This window comes from Diprion similis, chromosome 2, assembly GCF_021155765.1.
Source record: "Diprion similis isolate iyDipSimi1 chromosome 2, iyDipSimi1.1, whole genome shotgun sequence".
Lineage (NCBI taxonomy): Eukaryota > Metazoa > Arthropoda > Insecta > Hymenoptera > Diprionidae > Diprion > Diprion similis.
Window position 1 is genome coordinate 9,484,372 of NC_060106.1, and position 26,571 is coordinate 9,510,942.

General features: G+C 42.9%; 1 long non-coding RNA gene across 2 annotated transcripts in view; it reads left to right on the top strand.

Annotated features, from left to right (window-relative positions):
* LOC124416627 overlaps positions 1-26,571 on the top strand; it is a 95,039-nt gene that overhangs the window by 52,242 nt on the left and 16,226 nt on the right. The window contains exon 1 of one of the 2 annotated variants that reach the window (XR_006930790.1): positions 10,977-11,501. The exons of the other annotated variant lie outside the window; for it this stretch is intronic. This is a non-coding gene — a long non-coding RNA (uncharacterized LOC124416627). Of the gene's footprint in view, positions 1-10,976; positions 11,502-26,571 lie in introns of those variants that run through there. 2 annotated transcript variants of the gene reach the window in all.

A 26,571-nucleotide genomic window follows, 5' to 3' on the forward strand; every position in this document is an offset into this window, starting at 1 on the left:
TCTGTTGTGTGATAAATAAATTATTATCGTTAGTGAAACTTTAAATTGAATCGCTAGTTCGCTAAATTTCATCAAGAATCGACTAGTCTTTGGACTCTGGTAATCGTGGTGACGTGGTGATATATACATAATTTTTTATCCATTTCCTCTTTCATAAATCGTATGTCAGTTTTCACAATTTTTTGAACGAGAGAAATTTTAAAAACAAAATGGATAAATGCGATGTACGGAAATTGAATTATTATACTCATACCGTCGTTTGTGTACGTTAAACCTCCGGTGAAGAAAAAGTTCGTCAGCATCACTGTTCGCGAAGTTATGGTTTAAATTGTGCAAATTAATGGAACAGGGAGGAAAGCTTAATTTCATTACATACTTGCGAAAAATGTTTCTGTATAATACTTTTTATCCCGTTGAGACAGAGTTCAATAAATTTATTTTTCTCTTTTGATTTCTTTTACGTTTCACTAATACATTGAGAGTGATATCGACGGTCGTCATTGTTGTTGCGTGGAAAGTCAGTGCCGCGTGGACGCTTGTTTGAACGTTATATTGAATGAATAACGTTATACATATATAATAATAAAAACTAATAGTAAATCTAAACGAGAGACAGAGGGATGAGAAGAAGAGATAAGAAACTAGAGAAAGACTCTTGGATGTTGAAGAGCACGGTAAATAATGAAACATTATATTTCGTGAGTGCGAGAGTGGGTGCGAGCTTTATATAAGGATCGAGGATTCAGGATCCAGAAGGTAACAATTCTGGATTCTGGACTCTGGATGTGGAGGCTCGAATGTCGTTTTAAAGTACGTAGGAGTGCCGCCGGGGTTTGCCTACACAGGCAAACCGACCGGCCAATGATGTAATATAAGTAAATATGGACTGTAAATAACGTACCACATAAAACTAATAAGTTAAGTGAGCATGCGTCGCGCGTCGCGAGGGAGAGAGAAAGGGTTAGAGAAAAAGATAGAAGAGCGAGAGAGAGGGAGAGAGAGAGAGAGAGAGAAAGAAGAAGAGAGCGTGAGCGCGAGAGAAAGAGAAAGAGAGGGAGAGAAAAGAAAGATAATAATAATAATAATCGTATTAAGGAAAGAAAAGAAAGGAAAAGACAAAAGATGAGCGACTTAGCGACCCCCTCCCACGAAAACCCCTTCTGTATAAAGTAAGTATAGAAAATATAACAAAGATGTCGAAAAATTCTAGAAATATTATTATTAACATTTTATTATTCTATTCTCTCGGGATACAGAGTGCAAAATGAGATTTCAACGCGTGCTCAAAATATAATCTTTCACTAACGCAAAGTTATTTATTATTCGTTTCCCCCCGTCCGACCGCCACCCCCTTCGTTCATCTCCAAGACGATGGTACTGATGCCGATGATGCAAATAAAACGAAAAAAAAAAAAAAAAAAAAATATGATCCAAGATAGAATAAATTTTCATTAGTTTCAGTTAACAGTGTTTGTATGTTGAATTTGATTCATTTCAAATTTAACGTGTGGCAAAAAGGAAGATACAATCTCTGCCTACTTCACGGTAATTTTGGTAATTTCAGACAGAACCGTTGCATCCCGGTTCCGTCGCCGCTGGTACAGGTTTAGCTTCAAGTGAAAATGTTTTCTTCCTTTTTCATTTAACTGTTTTTTCTTCTTCTTATTCTTCACTTTTTCGCTGTTTTGAAAGACGACAGCGCGTCTCAGTCACGTTTCGAGGCTGGACCAGCTATTAGCACTTCCCACGAACTCAGGTGCGCACCCGGCTATACAATATGTGTATGTACCTGTGTACGATAATAACCGATATTCTTCGGTGAAATACACGAGGAAAATAACCGTTTTGTCATCTCGCTTTGCACTCTTGTTCCAAGAAACCATATTATATTTGTGTAATATTAATATTATTTTATTTTTGAGTTATTGCAAAGTAAACAAAACGAAAGAAAAAAAAAACTTGGTAAAAAAAATCACAAAAAAAATAAAACAACAACAACTACGGAAAACACATCGGTTCTCTGAATTCTGTACATATTAGAATTATTATGTAACATATATGAAAAAAAAAAAAAAGTGAAATGTGAAGTCCTGTTGACGGTAGTGTAACTATTCGAAGATTTAATGAAAATGACGACAAACGAGAAAAATTGAAGCAAAAACAAAAAAATTAAGTAAAAAAAAAAAAAAATGTTTTAATATGGCAGTGGAATGCGCGATTTTAGTTTTTATTTTTATGTTTTGTGTTATTGTACGCGTGGCGTTTGGTTCTTCTGATCTTCAGGGCTTGGATTCTCGTAATCGAAATTATATGTCATGAATTTATACTTGTATAATTTGTTGGGATTTAACTGTGTATCTTTGGTAGTGAAGTTATTTATTCGTTTCACCCCGTGTCTCGTTCTTAAGTGGAAAGAAATGTGGTGTGTACACATACACACGTGCATTCATGCATGCACCAGAATCCCTGTTATTGTTCGTCTGAAAGAATATCCTTGTATGGACTAACTTTTCCCACAAATATCCTCTTTTTTCCATTATACGTGCAGAGCGAATCGCAAGTTCGCTCTTAAAGTGTCGAAATGTAATAGCACGCTTTGAGAATTCCAAACAACATGATCGTGATATTGTAAGGTTAATAATTGTTGTTTTTATCTACGAGGTTATAAACCGGTCCTGTATGCATAGGTAAATATATATATATATGCATATATGAATATTATATATAGTATATATATATATATATATATATATATATATATCTATATATATATACTCATATATACTATATACGAAAATGTTGTGATACGTATACGAGAAGAGAGCGCGCGAAAAAGAGAAAGAAAGAGTGACTGAGTGAGTGAGTGAGTGAGAGAGCTTCTTGCAACATTCAATCGAATTACATTGTGCTAAATTTATTATTCGTCCATGTTATGTATGTGCAGTAAATGGGAAATATGTGATGCATGGTGGTGGGTGACACGTGAAGACAAGAGACTCTGAAAGATTGGAGGAACCAAACGCTTTATTGAAAGAAATGATTAAAATGAAAAAAAAAAGGAGAAGAAGAATTGTATAACGAAAACGTGGTAGAGAACTTATTAACCAATGGAGAGAAACCATGGCCCCCCAATCAAACCTAATATTAAAGAAAAATTTATCTAATTATTATAATTATTAAAAGTAAAGAAACATTGTAATATTTTTGTTTATATTATTGTGAGAAATGATTAAGAAGAAGAAATGAGGGGAAAAAATGATGAGAAAAGTAAATCGCAAATTTATTGTGAAGCAGTCGATCGTTCGTTATAATATTATTGCATACTTTGGTTTTTGTTATTTTAATGAAACGTGTGTGGCAGAAACTGTGGAGGAATGCGAATATGTGATTGGATGTGAAATTAAGCGAATGCGATTATAGCCAATAGGAGCCGTACTGTTGTTTGTAAATAAATAAATGAAAAAAAAATACTAATGGAAGAATACAATAAATGAATATGTAATTAAAGTTGTAAACATATTTGACAAATTGAAGAGTTTAATTGAAATAAGTCGGTTCCCCTTAATGTCTACGTCACGCACCTAACATTCCTGTACATATAATATTGTATAATATTAAACTCCAGTCTCGTAAAAGTAGAGAGGACCAAAAAATCAATCAAACTTGTGAACGAAGAGAAACGTCTGCAACACAACGGGCGATGCGTGATTCGATACGAGATGAAAACTTTGATATGCATCGATCTAGTCGGGTATTATATACGTGTAGCTTTGCGTTTCCGCTTTAGAGGCATATGCGGGAGAATATTTGCAATTTTCTTTAAAACAGAATCGAGACCACACATGTAACCCAGGCTTCCTGTAACCATAAGTCGCGTCGCAAGGTTTATAGGTAGATGTAGATCAGGCATGGCCTCGGGGCGTTGTTTGGCGTGACATGAAAGGAGTTTTAAAAAGTAAAAAAAAGATACATTTCGGTACTAAAATTACAGCCTTATTAAAATGATTGAACTCTTCAATTTAACGTATAGAGACCCGCCCCGAAAAAAAAATCACACGACCGAAAGAAAAATTCCCCGTCTTACCCCCCCTCCCCCACCCCCTCTCCCTGTATATTATTATATTAAAAATAACTACTTATATACTTAAACGTAAAGGTAATAAAAAGTTGAAAATAAAAAATAGATTAAAAAAAAAAAAAAAAAAATAATAATCAAACCGGCGAGTGGTAACGTTTTGTTAGAATGACAGAAACTAAATTACTACTGAATTTTAATTAATAAACGAGATGAAAGTATACAGTAAGCAACGGGTTTCGGTAGCTTTTTTCCCAACACGTTTTCCGAAGTCCTCTTCACCTCGCTCACTTATATATCTAAGACCCTCACTTTTAAATTCGCATTCAAGTTTCACTTGAACCCAAAAATTTCGCCGAAAGTACAAACTACTTATAACAAGCACTGGCAAGACGGCAGTTTTGTCTACTCGGATTTCTTTTCAATTATTCACTATTTATTTTTGAATTCAAGTTGAAGATCCTACGAATTAATTCCAAATCTCTCGGATTGAAATGCATGGCATCGACGTAGTGGACTGCAATCTTTCGCTTTTTCGCCAAGGTGTATCTACAATTCGAAAATTTCTGGATCTCGTTACTGCAAGAAACTCACGTTGCGAAATCCCTTTGACGGTTGATGAGATTTGTTTTGTTAAAAAAAAAAAGGTGCGTGATTGCTGATATATCTATTGGGCCAATCACAGCGCATGGCAAAGGCTGATAGCCGTATACAAGAATAAGAGGGAGAAAATACCTCTGTCAAGTATACAAATTAGTGTGTTGTGAATCGACAGTACATGGAGTGTGATTTATTGGCATACATGGTGGTCCCGGAAGCTGTGGAAACCTTTTTTATCCGGAAAGTGAGGACACTTTTTGTTGAAAACTGTGTGTAGGAATATTTTTCGATAACGCGCCATATGTGAAAGATAGAAAATAACCGGTACCCCAATATTCATTAGTTGCTTAACCTGATAAGTTCTGCCATCAATAGATGAGTCGAAGAATTCTGTGCAGTGCGTGCAATCGTGGCTGGTGAAATATTGTGCAAAATTCACGGAAAATTGTTTGCACTGTGAAAACATTCGCGAAAACGAAATGCTTCGGTAAACATACGAGAGGAGAGGCGGTTCCCCACATTAATTACATTATCTGGTTAGATACGTGTTCCTCCGTTGTTACAGAGGCGCGCGGTTCTCGGGATGCTTGTATAAATGCGTACAAGGGATGTTATTAGAGCACGCGTGCTGCCGTCCGTATATACAAAGTACTCAATGCACACAATGAGCACACTGCACGCGTGTTCGCCGCTGCGTGTTGTGAACGAGGATGACTCGGTCCGGTTCGTCTGATGGTACCGGACGCGTGTAAAGTGCGTCTAATTGTAGCAAACGTGGTTATAAACTATTGAGGCGACGGGTGCTTCGTACAGGCGGGGTGTAAGAAGAAATTAAACGAACGTCGAAGATTGAGTCGTAAAACCGTCACGTTCCACACGCGAATGGATTCCTACGGTTGGTTATTATTACCTGGTGGCGTGAATTAGAGGAGCGATTATAATTAATTTGCATCTCCTTTCCGTGTCTACGGCTGTTGCTTCTGCTCCCTTATGCGTATATAGCTTAGTTATTATATACATATATATGATATACATATAAATTATTTGAAAACTTGATTAGACTACGCGCATCGTAATCGATATCCATTTACGGATAGACGGGAATTTCTAATACGTTTATACTTGTATTATATTATATTCCAAGAACTTAATTCCATCTCAACACGACATTTCGTATTATATTGTATGTATAGTAATACACGTGTTTACATACACATATTATTGCAACCGTATCAACGATTTCGAAATTAAGTTACGCCTGATTAATTTATCTTCCAAGATGTTTGACCATTCATATGCGGAACCGTCTGATCGATTTCACGGTCATTCCCTTTCAAACCACTATCTTACATCAATTTCACGCACTTCAGTACGAAATTGCGCGCTGTATGAATGTTTTAACTAAAAAATTCTATCAATCCGCCGTGTATGTCATTCGATTGCGCGATTTCATTAAGAAAACCGCGAGGTTGAAGTTGGTATTTTAACGTAACGAGAAATTGAAAAAAACTTCAGTTGCGCAAAACTTGCCTGAAGTTATTTTTCTATTTTTATTTTTGTTCGAATTTGCTCGACGCCATTTTTACCTGCAGTAGTAAATTACAGACGATAAAAATTTTCGGTAAAAATGCAATGAAACGATCCAAACGAGCTTCCATCTTTCCTGAAATCATGGCCGATGTTACTCTCCCCTTTCTTCAATACAACATCGCGATTCAGGTCGGAACTAATCGACATCGTGTACCGATAGTCGCAGGGCAAACATCGGGTGCATTGCGTAGTTGGCACGACAAGCCGTCTAATAGCTGCGAGAAAAATTATAGAGGAAAAAATAAAACGCGTGAAAGCCAGGTGCTGCGATCGGCAGAAACGATCATACGCTGCATCCTCTCCGGCTTTTCTTCCACCCCATACGCCACACGCATGGAGATCACCTACACACCTACACAGCTACACGCAGAGGGGTGGATGCACCGGTACGTGACGACCGCGATGCTTAGGGGTGCTCGGCTGTTTGCCGGGGCCGCGAGGGGCGGAGGGATCGTCAAAGGATTCGGGGGCGTGGGGGCAGCGTCGCGGCGTCGGTGGGGGTGGTGGACGAAGCGAATTTGCGCCTGCGCCGGTTATCTGCGGGGGTAGATTCTCGGCATGCGCGATACGCGGCTCGTCGTGAATCCGCAGGGCGCAGGGTGGGCATAGACGTTTTCTTTACACCTATATCTATATCGAGGTCATTATTACGGCTATCACGCCTCGGTCAATGTATCGCCCAATGGGCTTGCACGTACACGCGCCTCGCTATGAGAGCGCGTGCGGTACGCCGGATACGCCGATTTTGATTTCCGCGCTTTCGCAATTGATTCGCGTGACCAATTCGCGCTGGCTTTTGCCGCGGGCGTTTTGACGATAAAACAAAATAAATATGTATACAAATGAAGGAACTCCGTAGGCTGTTGCCGGTTTTGTACAAGTCTGCGGATAGCTTGACACGAGTCATATTGTATGTACGTTTACGTTGCTAGTTTACGTTGATCGGATCGTTTGATTAGGGTAGCGGGGATATATTTAAAGAAAAAATGTTATTTATAACGTTTATGCGAAATCGATGGGTTGGTACTCTATTTTTCTCACTGGTACGAATGAGGGTAATATATGAAGAGTAATCACGCTGCGAGGAGAACAGATTTGACGAAATCCGGGAAACCGGTTTACGTACATTCGGTTTTTTCATCTTTATGTGAGGTCTTCTTTATTCTGGTAATAATGAGGGGAATTAAGTGAACAATCACTTTGCTGTATAATGAAAGAGAGTGTTTTCTTAATTAAAGTCGACCATTAATTAATTGATCGCAATTATATCCTCGGGATCCTTTGGAAGAATGCGAAATCGTTTTATATAATATCCGAAGTAAATCAATATTCATCACACACGGCTATAATATGTATATATATATATACATACACCGGGGATATATACGCATATTTATACTGAAATGATTCTAATCGTCCGAATTAAGGTATAATTTATTCGTTGCGAAGTTATTTATACAATGTAATTTAAATGTGTGCGATTATCTCGCATGGTGCAAAAATAACGTGAACTTATTATTCATTTTGCGTTATATATATGAAAATGTATTTTTTTCAACTAAAGTCTTTTCTCTCTGCCGTGTACGCGAAATTCAGTGATTAATCGAATGATTAAATCCAGCCGATCTGCAGGTCGGTGCAGCAATATTTTTCCCCGCCACACGAGCTGTATCTTATAAAGTCTCACTCGCAATCTTGGTAAATGCGTTGTATCGGCATCTGCTTCGGTCTAAAATCTCGCAGTAGCTCGATCATGTTTTTCACGTTTATCCATATACTTTGTCCGCTGATTTTTTTCGCGACCTGGGAATGAAAACTCACTGCGCATAACGTTTTATCTGCACTCGTCCACTACCGAATGACTGATCAATCGAGGAATAATTATCACGCGTAGCTAAATCGTGTATAATAAAATTGCTCAGATATCAGAATACATAAAAATATGTATAACTAAACGACGTCGATACGATACTAATTTCAGTTAAAAATAGATGCTTCAGAGTTCGATGTATTACATCCACGAAAAAATATACTTCATAAGTAGATTGAAACATGGCGTTTACCGTCGTTGTTCCACAAGTATAAGGTATTCTTCGACATGTATATGATATGTATAATATATGATACCTCGACGGGATACAGGGTATATATAATAGGTCTATCAATGCAGACATTCATATTGAAACAAATCATTCCTCCGCGTATTACGTGTGTTATATATTCGGCAATAGTGCGCAAATGGATATTTAGCGAATCCGAGAAACATCTCTACACTTTTTATTGTCAAACCTATACCGTGAAACGGCGAGAGGTGCGTGGGTATGCCGAAGTCTCAGCACATTCAGAGCGTGGGTGTCTGCACCTTATCCTCTGTCAGGTATAATACGACGGGGGTGTATGTTGTGCGTAAGATAATATGTACGTTATAGTAGGATATAACGTATTAGCAAATGCCTAGGCAACATAACCACGCGACGCGACGCAAAGTGTCTACCCCGCAAGGGACACGCAGGTATGAACATATGCGCGCATAGAGCGCAGTTCTCTGCTTGCGCAGAGGCGAACCTAGCTCGGGTCCAAGTAGCCTGCGGAGCTAAAGCAGAGGCAGTGAGTACGAAGTAGAGGTTGTCGTCGGCGCTGTGTAGCCGGATTGCCGAGTGACGTCAGTGCACCGGAAATGGAATGTAGGTAGCGGTGCTTATTAAGCTTCGGCGAGAGAGAGAAAAAGAGATAGAGAGTGAGAGAGAGAGAGAGTCGAAGAGAAGACACGAGAGAGAAGGACGAGGTTCAATTGTTTCCTCCGCACACGCGCTGCTCGAGCGCAAGCGTTACAGTACCTACCGAGGTATTCGTACAAGTCCGTACGTAGGCTTGCCTATAAGGTGCATGCATGTACGCACGTGCATACCCACACACCTTCGAATTGTCAACTCCGTCAGTTCCCGTCGGCTCGTCGCGTCGGTGCTGCTATTGTACAGCACTGTACGTCCCTAGTGTGGGCATCGGCTATTAAATCAATGCGGTGGTGTCAGCATCTTTTCACGCCTCGCTAATATGGTCGTCTAGCTCGACTCGAATAGTGACCTTATAGACGCGGTCTCTCGTGTTAGATGCGATTCGCGGACTTTTCGCCGCACGGAATATTGCAGAATTTTTCGATAAAGTATTTCGGAGTTCGGCGGAGAGTAGATTTTATGTCATTGAGTACTGTCATCTGGAATCCTTGAGAGTCGAGTCAAGTTTTTATTTGTATATCGTCGCTGAGACTGCTATGCAAGAACGTTAAGCGTTTGTCCATTTCACAACAAAATGATTTTAATCTTAAGATTAACATCGCTTACTACGTCAACTTGGCACTTTTTTTTTTTTAATCTTAAATCACAGGCAACGATTTTAGTCATAAATCAGGTACTGCAGTCGTATTAATCAGCTTATACGAATCTGTTTTCTTCGTTTGTATTCGGCTGGACACTATAATTTGGCCAATAAAGGATGCGAGACAAGTTTATGGTTTTTGGTATTGTCGTTTATTGGCCGTGAGAGAGACGAGATTGATATAATTTTCTTTTTTCACGCACGTTGTGTTATTTACCGCGGAACATCGCACCGTGTACACGCTTTCATCTTCGCAAACATCACGTGCGCAGTAAAATGAGCGGGATCGCGTGCCGATCATTCGCAACGCTTTTTAAAATACAATTAACGCCTGCGCAAGGGTATTTTCTCAACCATCATACAGCTCTCGTGGCTCTGTGTGCACAGCCCGAGCACCATGGGCCGTTTATTTTCCCTCTTTCTCGTTTTATTTCACCGAAATCCCCGATTTCGCGGATCGCGCCAACTGCTTCCTGCTGCAGCTCGTCAATTATTGCGAATCCAGCGGCTCTTTAACCCGATTCCACGGGCTGCGAAATCTGCAAAACAGTTGGGAGAAGATGCCCAGGGAAATTCACGGTTTTAAACTTCCTCACTAACCTCGGGCTTGCCCTCGAATACAGGCTTACAATGACACGGCGAGACGAGTCCAAGCTGCCTACAAACCACAATAAGCGCCACGTTACACTCTTATTATCCGGTAATATTAATCGCGCAGCATTCGCCGAATGATCGCACACGTCTACGCTCCCCGAATTTTTTCACCATCGTCTCCTTTTCGTTTCTCTTATTTCTCTTCCTATGGTCATTCTTTATTTTACACCTCGGATTGCGCAGCCAGCTAACCGGCTGGGCGGCTTTGAGCAGCCTTGAACACCTTCGGGACGACTTCGGTCCGTAGTCTAGCTCGTCGACGCGACGACCTACAGTATACACGAATATACACACGTCAACATATACTCGAGGATACGCCGTATAAGCCCGTATTAGGGATCGGGTTTAGATGTACAAATATGTACCCAGTAATGTACATTCATGTTGGTATGTACCCAAGTCAAAATGTGCCTGGTACCTAGTAGGATGTGTGCCCTGCCCTGCACACGCATCATGCCGGCCGCGTCTCCTCTCTTCAATACCCGGTGTACGAATGCTGCGAGGTACTTACTGCGGAGCTTAGGCTGGAAGCTGCGATGTTCGTCGTAGGAGACGAGAATTCTTCTACAAACCGGGTGTCGACGTCTTACGTTTCCGGCACCGCGCGGGAGTTGCGGGATAAACGGTGTCAGGATCATCCTGCTTCGTACCTACACACGTCCGCGTTACCCCTGAAACCCTGTGTGGCACGTGTTAATCATAAAACTTGTTCACTCCGCGCAATGCGGTTCGAACGAATCGTGGCTGTATCTTCGAATCGTAATTATCGGTCGCACCGTCCCGGTGGTCCTGCGGATGCGCCCGGGCAACTGGGCCCTTCAGCTTCGGGCCAGACCAATCGGGACTCGAGTCCCTCTTGGCAATCGGGGTGCGGAGGTATCTAAGATCGCTTTATTACCAACCGCGTGGAACGAACGGACAGTATTCTTCGGTACTGGTATACGGGCTTCTTGGTTCTTTCGTTTCTCTTCTACTTCATGCATTTCAACGTGTATTATCCCTTCGCATGCGAGCACCTGTGCAGCGGAAACTCCGTGCGTTGTAACCTATGCATCTGTGCAGGTGTCAAACACACCTTCCGATTTATTAAACCTGCCGTAAGTGTCGCTAATATCTATATTCGACTGTGGATTCAGTAGTTGTGTGTGGTGAGTCTGGCTGAAACCTGGAAGAGGGAAATCAGCTCTTCCACGACCCACATGACGAGGTATGTGTTCAATTATTTTTAGAGATAATCTTGGATTTTCAACACTTTTGATTCAACAGAGGATTGTCTATTAGTTGTTTATTGAGTTCACAAGTCACAGCGGTGATTGAGTTATTGTACATAAATTATACTGTCCAGCCGGCGAGGCCTGATTTTTTCCGTTTACACGGTGTGCAGAATTTACATGCGGTTTGCCACCGAGATTGACAGTGTCAGAGTGATTATACTAACGTCGATTCCATTTGCACAAGATGAAAAAAAAAAAAAAAAAAAAATTAAGTCGATAATGTAAGTCTTGTTTCTGTAATTGATCAGAGAACGATGATCGCATGAGATGTTTTTTTCATTCGTAGATTCGTATCCGAAACAAGTTTTGCGCTTATTAGATTCTTACTGCATAAAAAACTGATTAATCACTTTGAAATTTGTCATGCAATTAGGTTTGAATTCAATATAATATATATTTCTCAAGAGAACATGCAATTCATGTAACCTGTACAGTATGCAAATATCAGGCCAAAATCGTTGTTTTAAAATCTCGTGACGCTGTGCTGCGTAGGTATAAAAACAGTTCTGGTAAACTTGCCAATCGCTGTACAGCTGTTCAGAGACCGCGGAAGAATAATTTATTAATTTTTCTTTCCGCGTTTTGAAAATTTTCTTTAGTTAACGTCGATTTAAAATACCAGTAGCCAATGCATATAACTTGTGCGTGTCTTGAAAAACATAAAAAAAAAAAAAAAAAAAAACACGTTATTGGCCTGTATTACGGGGTAGACAGTATGAAAAGTCGACACGTGACTTCGAAGCCAGTTCAGCTGCAGTCAGCCGCCGATCGATCTCTTCACAAAAGGTATCGAATCGTTTGTAGCGATACACGCATGCAGAAATTCTCGGATATAATCACTGCCCAGCACGCTCTGTACCTACCACCATCGGTCAGTTTCCAAAGAGAAATCACACGAAATATCCGCGATCGTCTCCAATTTATCGTCCCGCTCGGCTCAATTGCGTCGGGGATGAGACCGAACACCCGGTATGATATTTGGCACAATTGTAGCGGTGCATGCCGACGGTATAAAACGATCATGTAACATACAGTGCCGCGGTGAGACGACGCAGACAGAGATATAGACGGACGGACGAGCCGACGGGCGCACGCCTCCTTACTTCACTTTATAAAGTTAATTGAGGGCAAACGTCTACGGTTATCTACTGCTTGGTCGAAAAACATCGGTGTTCAAGTTACGCGCAAGTATCGCGGTGGCCGACCTAGGTGGGAAACGTTTTTGACACGCCTATACGTTCAGACTATCCGCAATGATCTTTCCACCGATTGACCTGACCGAGCCTAAGAATCTCGAAAGGTTTCAAAGTTCATCGAATAATTTTGCCTCAAAACTCGTGGTGACAAATTAGACACACAGAGTTAGGCAATTTATCGACAAATTCTTGCGGAGGAATTCAAGGCTTCGAAAATAAATTTTCATCATGTATTCGTCGTGGACAGTGTTGGCAATAATCGATTTTCGAAAGGCTGAAAGGCAACCGGTTCTCGAGTAACGGGTCAGGAGTCGAAAACCGCTTAGTCGAAATCGATTTTTATCGAAAATACGGACACTCGGAGATAAAGATTCGTTTACAAAAAATAACGAGGACCGAAAACCGGAATTTCGAAAAATGGAAAATTCCAAAAACGAAAAATCGAACTAGTCGACATTCGTTTTTGACTTTTAAACCGATTCTAGTCGAAATATCGGTTTTGGAAGAAAGTCGATTCTGAATGCCAGCCCTAGTCACGACCAAATACGGAAGCCGGACTCGACGGGAAAACTTCCGGGTTTTCAAGCGTTTGCCACAGTGTTCGATGTACTTATTAGATGGACTTACATCGGGACTCATTTGGTCATCCGTGAGTACCTGCAAGTTTCTCGGCGACGATTTATGTAATAAAACGTTGTATTATGTGCGTGCGGTATGCCGTAGTTGTGGATATATTGTCTACGTAATTATGATAATGCTTAATTGATTTGCATCGATAAACAAGCGGAAAGGCTAAGAATATACATACGTGCGTGTATAATACACGTGCCGATGCGACACGGGACGACCTTGTCGTTTCCATAGGCGATCCGACGAGCTTTCCTAACGCGTTTCTTTGCGAAAAAATGTTCGTGCACATTGAGCGACAGCTAGAGGCAGGTACGTCATGTCTCGGTACGATTTTCAGGGTTGTCGGCGAGAATGTTTCAAAGTCGGGAAATGCCATGCGGAGAATGTAATTTATACCTTGCGGTTTTTCCAATTTGAATTTATAATATAATATCACTGTTTTATTAAATACTTTGAGCAGAAAAATAATCATGACACTTTAATAACAGAGGGTGCAAAATGCAGGTCAGGGTAAACACGGAAGATCAATATTTTTCGATAATTCTCGAGATGAAACAGCTTTTTTTTATTTAGGGAGAATTTCATTCGTTATGTTAAGGTGTATGATGGTCAAAGTATAAATGTATGACATCTTCTCAGACTAGCGATATGTATTTCTTAGTTATAACATTGAAGGAACATGTACTAATTATTTCGATCGATTAAATTCCTGAAATTTTTTATCCGATCGATTCAAGTTCGTTGAGAATTCAAAAACCGTTCGTGTGTATTTTAAGTAAGAGAAATGAGCGGGGTTGACGTGATTGAATTTCCACTGCAACGTTGTTGAAAGTTTTTTTCTAAAGACCTAGTATTATATCGGAATGCGAGGAATCGTCAATGAGACTTCTTATGATGCAGGTCTAACTGAATTTCTGCGTGCTTCGCAGGGCGTTGATTTTGCGAGTCGTCAATTCCTCGTAATTTTCTTTCCCCTCGGGAGACACGATGGGTTTATAGTACAAGCATGTGTATATAGCTAGAGAATTAAGGGTCGGCAGGTGCCATACGAAATCGAATTTATGGCGCGGTGGAGGCCGACGTCGGTGCATTAAACTCTGACAGATTGTCGTATACCTAACTTGAAAACGGAAGTGCCGAATAATGTGCAAACGGGCCTCGTTTTTATCGACACGGCGCACGCATCGCCGTCGGCATCGTCGCGATTCGCGCGGTAAATGCGCAGCGGAAAGTCCGGTCCACGAAAGTATGAAGCATTAACAGTTAGACACCGGGAAACTCCTTTCGCCGGTTTAAAACGGCATCGCAAAGCCGCATAGGTACAGGTGTGTGTGTGTGTGTGTGTGTGTGTGGAGGGTGGCTGTGTAATAACCGAGAGTACGGCGTGTTCGTGATTCAAGTGTAGTGTGAACTGTTTTTGTGTGCGCCGTCAGTGTTCGAGCGACGGTGTAACACACATTCCGCACCACGCCGCGAGAGAGTAATAAAACGTATGCAGATTAAAGCATTTTATTTGAATGATAATATAACACTTGTTGATGCAAGCGTGTTGGCCTAGGTTAGCATAATAAACATTAGATATGTAGATCTCCTATGCGCCATACCGCGCCGCGCCGCACCGCACCGTCATACATATATTTATTCCCCCTTCTGGTATTCATGCACCGTCGTTCATTCATTATGGAAGTTAATCGTGCCTATTCCGAATTTCATTGATACCTCGAGATATAATGCCGCTGCGAGCGGAGAACCGCCTCCCTCCCTTCCTCCCTCTCTCGCACTCTTACTACCGGCGGAATTAATTCACATTCGTGTTAAAAAAAATTTGCATCAAGGTCGTTGCCACCTGTCGAGACAACGCTAATATAGCATACGCACGTGTACGTATACTCGAATCGGCTCTACGGGACTGATTTTTATCAACGCTCTTGAGTCTTTGTGCTGTTGTAACGATAACGCTGTTCCTATCTAACCTGCATAATTCTTCGTTATGTAATATGTCACATATACATCTCGCGTTGATATCGATTAATGCAAAAATTTCATTTATTCTCCAAGTTTTTCCCAAAATTTCTTTCGAATTAAGCCAAAAATAGGTGAATCATTCTCCGGAGGTGAGAAGAATTTTATTAAGACTATAGAAAAAATCGTTCTTATACATAATCGAAAAATATTTCCGATGCACAGTGTGCAGCAGTAATTTTTTCAACTTTGAAACGGAAAGCTGGGCTTGTCCCCGGTTATGAAACAACGTGAAGCTTTCGTCCCTAAAACACACGCACTCGTCGCCTGCCGACAGGACCTTGCATAGCAATTCAAACGAGCTCTCGTAACAATCGTCACCGCGTGTAACCCGCGCGATCATAAGTGGTCGTAACGACCTCTCGGATTCGTGACGTGTATCACGTACTCGCTAAAAATAATGTCCAATTCAAGATCAACTGCACCACTGACCCTGACCTCTTGACACCGGTGCGTTTCAGGACTCGTTACGTGTCATCCGTGATCTCCTGATTATGTGGTAAACGCGCGAGGATCGGAGATTTATATAGGGATTATTATTTTTATCTACGTATTTTGTAATTTTTAGATAGTTGTATCAGGGATGATACATCTTACGGAATTGGTAATTGGATGCAGCGCTTTCGCCACCGTGACCGCCCGGAGTGAGGAGTTAAGTGGGACTGATTAAGTGATTTTGTAGACAAATCGATTCTCGGTTAAGTCAGCGATTAATCGTTCGCTGCCTCAGCTCGATCGTTTGTTTGATATTCATGGAACGGGCTTCGCTTCTAGAACTTGGTAATTATTTATTTCGTCAAACAAAATTCTTGTGCACGTACGTTGCGTGAACATCGTAATCGATCCATCGAACGGGTTATAATCGCGTTGTTCGATGTGTAGATAATTTTTAACCCTATCCATTTCTTACGCCACGTAACGCAAGGTGCTCTCTATCTTACACGGAGAATCCTGATTCTCGACGTCAGGATCGGGAGCAGAAAAATTCTCACTTGGTGTAATTTTTCACGTTTCGTAATAGAAATTATTCGCAAGAACTGCGGAAGCTGGTATCGCCTCCGGTTTATTGACGGTTCTAACAAATGCGGTGAATAAGTTCTGAAGCATGTGTGTATATGAGATTCGGGTGAGTTCATAAAAACCACTAAACAAATTTAACACCATGCAATAAAATTGTCTGGTAATGAATTTTCGCTAAATTGACTTATCACCGTGTACCTACGTACTAAATATGTATTATTATAGCTACAGCTGTCAACACGCAGGGTGTTATAAACACCAAACCGTTTCGTCGGACGTTTCGTCGACGCAAGCAAAGCTTTACTTCTTGAAAATTGCGCAATCTATTCTCAAAAAAAAGGACGAAATTTCGTTGATCGATTTCCTGTACCCGCCCATTTTCACGCACGAAGGTGTCCTTGTCTCTCAAAAACTCGCGGATATGGAATAATAGAGAAGGAAAAAAACCTCCAAAGATTCGCACCTACACAGTGTTGAGATGCGGTTCGGCGAAGAAACACGCGGAAATGCGAAGAAAACGAGAAACGGGAGTTGCAGCGGGTGGGGGAAAAAAAGCAGCACGGTGTAGAAATTTCAGATTCCTTCCTGAAACTCAACTCCGAGGAGTCGAAAAAATTCAAAGAATTTGCGGCGGGACGCGTGCACGGGCGCATTGTTGTCCGGCCGCATTAGCGAAGCCCTTCCTCGTCGACGGTTTTTATTTGCCTCCACAACGGCGATCCTCGGGCGTCAACTGTAGGAACCTATCTACCTATACCTACTTGCGAGTCCTCAGCGTCTGCGACTAGCGTGTTTTTTTTCTCACTTTTACACAAAATTCGTGCATCACGGTGCGAAGCGGTATCGGATCGTCAGTCTCTTATTAGCAGAGATCAAAACCTCCCCCAACGGCAGCACCCTGGATGGATGCAGGGTGCAGTGGGCCGGGCGGCGGGAGCGTCCGCGGGATGATCGAGCATTTCAGGGTTTTTGGGGCGATTTCGTCCGCAACGTTTGATCGCCTTTGTGGAGCCCGTCACAATGTGGCATTGTGCGAGAGCCATAGTCTTGTGTGTATGTATACCGTTTTTGTGAGCTGCAGCGTTAGTGCGGTGCGTGCGACTGCCGAGTACCAGCTCCCTGGATGCAGGGGTCCAGGCGACGGGGTGGACCCGGATCGCAGCTGCCCGCCTGCAGCGGCTTAAATTTTACCCCGGGGCACATACGAATTCGGCTGCCTCGCAACGCGACGCGGCGCGAAAACGCAGAGCCGAGAAGGCCGTCGTCGTTCCGTTTGCCGCGAGTATTTCCTAGTGCTTTTCGATCCTCCGGTTCCAGGACGGCAGGCTCGCAGGTGGCAACTGATCGCGTCTGTCCGATCGTTCTTATTACAAGGTGTTCATACGTGTTCGACGGCCCTTTCGAAGCCTGCGGGGGTTGACCGGTCGACGTGGGAAAGGTGCGGTCCTGGTCAGTCAAATACGGAGTTTACGTTTTATTTGAAAAAATTGATTAGCTCTATAGTCTTAGAGCTTGTAACCGGTATTCTCATTTTTCGTTTACGGCGTTCGTTGCCTGCAGTCTGCGCCTCTCGGGTCCTGCTCAGCGGGAGCCCGACGCACAAGGAGCCGCCTGCAGTTTGCCGCGGCACAAAGTCTCGCCGGGACCGAAACTACTAATACCAAATAAAAAACAGTTTATAATCCGAAAAAGTTAAGATCACCCGACAATGGGACCCGCGGACCGTAACAAGGGGGACTTACAGGATTACCTGGCTCCCGAGGCCCTACTTCCAACCACCAGGCTCTCCGCGTAAGTGTAGCAGGCAGGTAAACACGTCCTTATTGCCCCGAAAAACTTCACGGTATAAGAGAAAATCGAAAAGATATTACGAGCACCGGGTTACCGATTTACCCCCCCCCCCCCCTCCCCCCTTCCACTCTCGCATCCGTGCGTCTTACACCAAAGAACGAAAGACTATGAGCGTAATTCTCGGCTCAGCTTTGCTTCTTCACATAAGAAAATATAATGCGTTTATTTTCACCTTGACGATCTTCCTGACGACCAAATTGTACGGTTTTATTCGTCGATGATGTAACGATTGGATTAGCTCTAAAGTTAACAAAAAAAAAACTCTACTATAGCTCCGATCAACAATTTTTTTTTTTTTTTTACTTTTTTTCTTGTATTCCAAGACCGACAACAGATAGCTGTGTACATAAAAAAAATGAATTATACTCATTGATGCGTATAAACAGATTTAATCATATGAATTATCCAGTTGCTACGGTTGCGTGTCAATTGATAGGCTCTGCCACTATATTTCATTTTCTTTTATTTACGCGGGGTCATTTTTTCCTCTCCCTGCCGTCTCGATCCGCGATATGCAATGCAGAAAAAACTGTAATGACTAGTATATTTATGTGAACTATAACATAAAAAAAACATGCAGATAATTCAAAGAATGCGCGATAGACATCGATTTCCTCTGCATAGAAAAAGGTGAGCTCTGTAGAGCAGCAAGTGTGGTCTACGTTGTTATAGGACCAAACAAATAACCAGAGCGATAAATAATCGAATAGATAAGAAAAACATAGACTTATTCGTGTGCACCCTAAGTGGCTGAAAAAGTAACCAAGTTTCTAGGTATGGGTGTCGGTGTGCTTTGGTATGATTAACAGGTAAACATGCTATTTAGCTGTTAAATGCGGTGTAAAATACTCGTAATAGCTGCAATTATCATGTCAGTAGCCATTTATTTCTAACGCATCCTATTTCATTCTTTTTTTCCCTATGTAATTATATCTCGTTAAGATCTCAGGAATCGGCTCGAGATGAAGACCCCCACCTTTCCTTGTACCCTTGGAAAAGGGGCACAGCTTCGGTAACAACGAAACCGGCGATCCTTATCTCACGGCATTCAAACTATTCTGTTGTCACGACACGCTTGCATTTAGGTGTATAAGCGGAACATCCTTCGGCCACGGACAACATCGCTGGCACGTGCCGATCCTCGAAGGATTGAAAAAAAACTTTCTACAAGCGTTGATCAAATTTCGTTATATCCAGGACGAAGTACAAGTTTGACGGATATCGATTCAACCTGACGATTATTAAAATCGATACGCATGATTATCGAGTGCTGTTGTATTATACTATATACCTATCCAATGAATTTCCGATGGTCACTCTCTTTCTCACTCGGTTGAAAAAAGTGGGAAATAGCTAGGTTTGGTTGAGAGCCACTGCTAGATCAGTGGCACAGAGCTGTGCGTCGGTGGCGGCTGCAGGAGTCTAAAACCATACGGCTGCGTTTTACCGAAAGGTCCATCAAGGCCGGTGAGCAAAGGAGTAAAAGGGTATATATAGCTGGCTAGCTAGCCAACTGAGAAGGTGATATGAAAAGCGGGGAGTTGAGGTGAGTCCGGAGATGGAATCGTTGGTGATGATGGCGGTGCCGCGAGGTTCGGGGGGAAGTAATCCTCCGGTGCGGACGGCAGTCACGGCTTCCTTTCGACGCCGTAGGGTCCCGGAGGTACCTACGTACAGCTGATCTTTATACGTACATTATATCCAAGCGCAAGGATAATAGTCGCGGAGAAACGTCGGAGGCTAACGACGTTAGCCACCATCGCAGGAGTGGAAATAATATCGAGGCTCTCTCTTATAGGTCGGTGGCGGTTTTTGCGTGTCTGGAAAGGTTTTCATCAAGATTTTTATCGCAGCTGTCACTTGTAACTCGTACAGGTACAGAAAAATTTTCATTCGCGGTAATTGATAAGGAATTCTACGCGCAATGGCTGTTTCATAGGCTAGAAATGTAGGCTAGACAAAGTAAAAAAAAAAAAAAAAAAAAAAAAAACAGAAATAAAAACAGCACCGCTGATCTATACCGCTGATCGCCTGCAAGTGGAATATCTCACGCCCCAGTAGTGCCTACGCGACTCGAACAGCTTACTTTTCCAGATGACAGAGTTTCAACCGCAGTGTAATGGTGACAGATTGGTCGCGCAGCCGATAGATAATTACATAATCGATCGCGCTAGGCTGCTGCTTGCATGCCTGACAGAGACTTGGGCCAGTTGCTACAGTAGGGCTCCTCCTGCAGGGTGCTGTCTAGGCAGGCGCCTTTTTCTGGCGCGTTGAAATCTCGAGAGGAGTAGAAAGAGAACGAGGGGGGGGGGGGAGGGGGGCAAAAAAAAAAAAGAAAAGGTCGGCGCCGCCTCATCCCCGGGCGATACATCATCGGTGTGGCTCGCGACGTCCTTTTACCGGTGCGACGTCATCGGAGACGAGAAGCGTTTTCAGGGGTCTCTTTCAACGCGGTACTGATTCTTTGTTTCCTTCCTTTTCTCCCTTGTGCTCGAATTCTCTCATTTATCCCTGACCGATTTTCGCCGCCAAGTGTGTCACCTCGTGTCTATAAATTCCTGTTATATCACTTGATACCGGCAGCTTAGCCACTGCCACCTGATTAACTGATGCGGGGATTCCGCGCGATAATGATCGCGGTTCACCTCAACCGGAACTCTTCGAATATCTGTCACTTCTCACCTTCTATCACTGTCGTCGGAGAGAAAAGAGTGAACTTGTTTCGAGCCCAGGGCCTCTCGTGTGTTTTAAGGCTAGGGTAGCTTGAGGAAGAGAGACTCAGGTAGACCCGACTGCGGAACGGGTGGATCTGGACGCTGCCGACCGCCCTGGCCAAGATGCAGTCAAAGGCCCGGGTTCCTGCGCCAGCGGGTGCCTCCTGATGTGTGATCCAACTGGACCGGTTCCTCTCCCCGATTCCCTAGGAGTCGGAGTCCTCTCCTCTTACCTTCTCCATTTCTCGCATCTAGTCCGCAGTCGGCGGAAGTTCCAAGTCCGAGTCTTGGTTTGGTGCGGATCACGAGGACCGCCGACACGCAAGTTTCGTTTCGCCGTTTCGCCGATTCGCCGTTTCACCAAATCATTTATCTTCCCTTTTTTTTCCCCTCGCTTCGTGGCGTGACGATGAAACCGTTCCGGTGCACCGTCCTCGTTCCGTCCTCCTTCGTACGACTCAAGAGCGCTCTAGGGTTCACTAAACCTGTTCGATAAGTCTATAGGTATGTATATATGTATAAATCTATATCTGTATACGCACGCCGCCGTGTTACCTGTGTCCTACCTGTCCGTGTGTGTCCGCACAGGCACCAAAGGCTACACGGACCCATATGTGAAACTGATGGTACATACGGGTGTACCCGACACCCAGGACTGTTAAACCGCGTGGACATCTGGGGGTATGGGATTCACTTATTCAGGCATAAATGACACGCGTAGTGACTGCAAGCTGACAGCTACTAAGAAACTAGACACGATGCTGTTATGATTCTCGTGTGTTGTGCAACGTCGAAATTTTGATCTTCGATCACTATAAATAACATAACTAATTATAGGCATCGCAACTCACATGACGTCAATGCAAAAAATTCCGGTTTCGATAAGACTCGGGCACTTGGAGTATACAAGAATGATTTAGTTTCTTCTTTTTATTTTTCATCGATGTCGATGACGATCGGCGGACGTGAGTTGGAATTGGTACAGTTGTGCCGTTGCTCGACGATCGTCTGCAACGTCGCGGTGAAAAACACGAGACGCAGAATCCAGTTTTAAAATCGAGTTCCAGTTTCGACTGGGCTGCAGCCTCCGAAAACAGTCTCTCGGCTCTCTGCAACCGTTGAGATATTTATACACAGACACACGCATACGTGGACATGTGCGCGCGTACCTGTCCACACGTTTACATGTGTAGAGTGTACGTCTATCTAGTTTCCCAGAGCACAGCCAACGGTCAGCGTTTTGTGTTGTTGGGTCCCGTCAAACTGGACACTGCAAGTAATTCGATGTCGGACGAGGAAGGGTTGAGAGAGATAGTCGCATTGTCGAAGGATGGCACGGATCATCTCGGCCAGGAGATTCCCTGTCCCTCCGCCCATTACGGGGATGTGATTCGGACCGTTTGGTCATTGAGAAGTGTGTGAGAAAGGTCAGGAAATGTGTCTGAATTTTTGTACTGCTCCTGAGTTTTTCTCACTGTTTCGTACCGGGTACTTCAGGGGAATAGTGAATAAAAACGAACCGACTGATAGCGGTTAAGAAGGATTAACAAAGAAGCTCACGGAGGTGCCACAACGATGCTAGTTCCGTCAATAGAAAAACTTCTATCTTATGGTTAGACGGCCCTGTCAATCATCGAGACAATAATTTGCCAGCCCTGTCGTTACGGCGCGGTCTGATTGGAGTCGTTAGATATCGTTCGAGATCTATCATTAGCGTGAGATTGGACGGTTATTAAATTGTTTCAGCAATGAAAAACCTGTAGGAAACTTGATACGCTTCCGTCAGCAGCAGTTCTATCATATCATTCACACTAAGTTGTTGTGATAGGACGTAGGCACTTTAGAATCATTATACCGACTGCCGACTGTATCCTTTCAAACTCAAAGAAAACATCTGGCTACGCCTTCAAAGGTTCAAGCTCTGTCTAGTCGAAAGCTCGAACTCTAGCCGAACACCTAATGCTCGTAAAAAATGATGCCAATCAAATTGTAATCACCAGGACGAGGTCACCGTGTGTGCATATATCTGTATGGGTATACTATATCCATAACTGCCCACGCTGAAAGTCGTCCATATAACTTAATGCCACTCAGTCGGTTATCCTTGTCCTTGGTGGTAGATCGAAAGTGAAGATTACATCTGGAGTCGCCAATAGACCGGACCACGTGTCTGCGTCAATTACTTCTCGCCCCCACTGGAGAGATAATTATTTATAAAATATTCCCCGGAATGTTCTGGCCAGACGATTCTCCGGAGGGCAGACTGGCAGGCAGATCGGGTGGTGAAATAATTTTGAAATACTTTCTCATATAATGGGTATAATGGAGGAAAAATTAGCACAACTAATGGGCCAAATTCCGGCATCTGACTCAGTCGAGCAGGTACCTCAGCCTTGAGTGGGTATATATAATATATATTATATTATAAATATAGACCCGGTGCACACAGGCACATTATATATCCTATGTATACAAAATTGCGAATCTCTCCGAATCTAGAGCTGAACCCGTTTTACTCCCTGGATAAACTCTTCTAGTTCCTCCTCTCTCTCTCTCTCTCTCTCTCTCTTCTCGTCGATGAAGGATTCCTCGTGAATTCTCTGGCTATCATCCCGCAGGATACCATGGGTACGTAATAATATTAATCAGGGTGCGGTGTTCAGCTTCCTTAAAATTGCCCTACGGCTCCAATTTCTCACTTAAAATCTAATTAGACCTACTCGGGGCAACCCGGCCGCATGGGCCGTTGCCTCGCCCCGGCTAACCGCCTCGCAAATCTTGACCCCGGGACAAAAACGGACCTGTAAGCACTTTGCCAAATTGCAGTTTCCTGCACGATTACCGATTGATCCCCCGCCGTATTATAAATACCGGGCAAATTCTCGGTCTAGGTATATACTACCTACATACATATAACTATCCGCGATCGGGATTGATCACCGAAACTCGAACGATTAGGTGCCGTAAGTTTCGAGCGAGTCGGACCGATAATTTGATGATATAAATTAATACCCATAGAAGTTGTTAGTCATTTATATATAAGAAACTTGTTGGTTTCCTAATATCCCATAGACGGCGACGACGACGACGACGAAGACGAGGACGATAAACTGTCTACACGTGTACACGTTAATATGCCTATCGATTATAAACGTTAACGAATGCACAAACTTTGATAGGTAGGTATGCTTTGTAACAACAACGCGGTACGAATCTGAACCTGACGTTTGCGCCTGCCGGAGTGTGTGTGTGTGTGTGTGTGTGTGTGTGTACAGTAGGTATGGCCGGTGATGTGCACAAGTACGTAAATGTGTACATGTATGTATATTGTAGTAAATATACAAGGCACGTTATCTGTGTACCTTTCTGCATCGGAATAACGTGCCGCAGCAGAAAAATAGCGTCGATCGTTAGCAAGGTACAAATTTCGCCATTTGCCGCAATAAACCTTCGAACCCGCTTGTAACTTCTTTTTCTTGCAGGCGGCATGAGTAATCGCCTTGTTAGCCCCTATCGCTTATACTCTTACAGTACCGCATGCGCGCGTATGCATGTTACGGCGGTACTCTTCTCTCTTCGACGGCCAAAGAAAAAGGCAAATAACAGGAAGAAATACTAAAAACAAAACGCTAAACATTCACAAGATACGGTATCGACATCGCCTTTCGCAGAGGAGGGAACGAAAAAAAAATCGAAGTAAGCAAGATTAAAATTGAAATAAGAAGAAACAAGGAAACGAAGGAAAAAAATAACTCGAGGCTTTTTCGGTCTTTCTGTAATACGTTTTATAGAGGGGTGGAAAAAATGGCCAACTTCTTTGTGCAATGCGTTTTTTTTCTTCATTCTTGATCGACTGTACGGTACAGGCATTTACGCGTGTGTAAACAAGTGAAAGAGCAAACTACAAATATGGCTGCAAAACCAGTCTAGCTTATGCAAACAGAAATTTGGTCTGTATTTCTTCATTTATGAATGAAGGTAACGTCGGTTACAATAATCGCATGCTACCGTAATATTCGTTGATTTAGAATCAGAGTTCGAAGAAACAACTGTTGTTGCAAAATCTCGGATTTCCAATTGTTAAGAACTTTTAATTCTCCGTTTTGTCAGCAGTTTTTTAATCTTCTGAAAATTTTATGAGTGATGTTAACCTAGATGATGTTTATCAGCATCTTTCTTTCAAGATTCAAGCCACTTCAATTTCTCGTCACCGACATAGAGCAGCTTGTTTGATGCGTCAGACCAATCCTATATTTCAGACATAAACTTTCAGGTATAACGATCCCGAATGGACAATTTGGAATAAAGAACTGTCAGTTGAAAGCGAGGAATCTGGTTGCAGGTAAAACGTCCGATACAAGATGTTCTTCTTGACTTTAGCGAGGAACGGCAGGAAAGTACAAGACACGCGATAACCAGTCCGTTACAGTGCACAAGTATAGCTGCCGGTATTACGTATGTACACAGCCGCACACGCTACTCAGAACAGATATAGATAGATAAATAGATTTAATAGATAGATAGATATATGGATGGATAGAACGAGAGAGAGGGAGAGAATGGAAAAAAGCACAAGTAAAAAAAAAATCTTACACCTAACGAATCCTTTCCCTCGGGCGTAGGCAGGTACATACATACGGTGAAGTTCGATTGGCAAGACAAGTCGTTCCGAGATGTTGAACAGAACGTGAAAGCTTTGAAACATGGAGTGATACCCCTTCTCCCCTTCCCGCCAAACGAGCGAGGAAGGTAGAAGGGATGGTTGGCATTGTACAGTCGCGTTCGCGACACACACGCACACATACATGTGCAAGTGTTCGATATGATCTTAGATTATACGCGCCTAAACGCACACACGCAAGGATAGATCTGTGGGGCGGAGAGTCGCGTGGCCCCATATCACTCGGGGAACCGGATGGGGTCCAGGTTGAACCGCGAAGACGGTCACGGGGCAAACGCTGCTTTATCTTGTAGCCAATTAATAACGGTCCATATATGCCTGAAGTGCGGACAGAGTTTGTCGGATATCTTCGAATTCGGCAGCCGCTGCAGGACCGCAAAGAAGAATCTTCGAAGAGAGGGGCGTTCGCTGTGGGGAATGATTTTTGCAAACCGAGGATACGCCGTCTGGGAGTGGTATTAAAAAAATTTGCCAATAGCGGGGGTTCTAAATCATAGAGGTCCTATGCAGTAAAGGGCGAGCCGAGGCCTCCGCAGGGTTGTTAATAAAAGAAGGAGGGAAAAATTATGAAAAGTAAAAACGAAAGGAAACCGTGCAATAATCACCATCTGCGAAGCGCAATTAACGAGAGGGGTTTTATTTCAACCCTTTCTTCACGGGTGTACCGAATGCAGCCCGGCGATCCCGGAGGCCGCTGCAGGCGTCGCTGCGTCGTCGTCGTCGTCGTCGCATAACTTCTGATTTATGCAGTTTTATTTCTTATTCTTTTATTCCTCAGGCGACTGCAGGTTGTGCCATGCGCTACACGGCGACAAAACGAACCACCCGAACTACTAATTGCAAAGGGGGCAACAGCTAGGCTACGACGAAGATTTTGTCGGACAAAAAA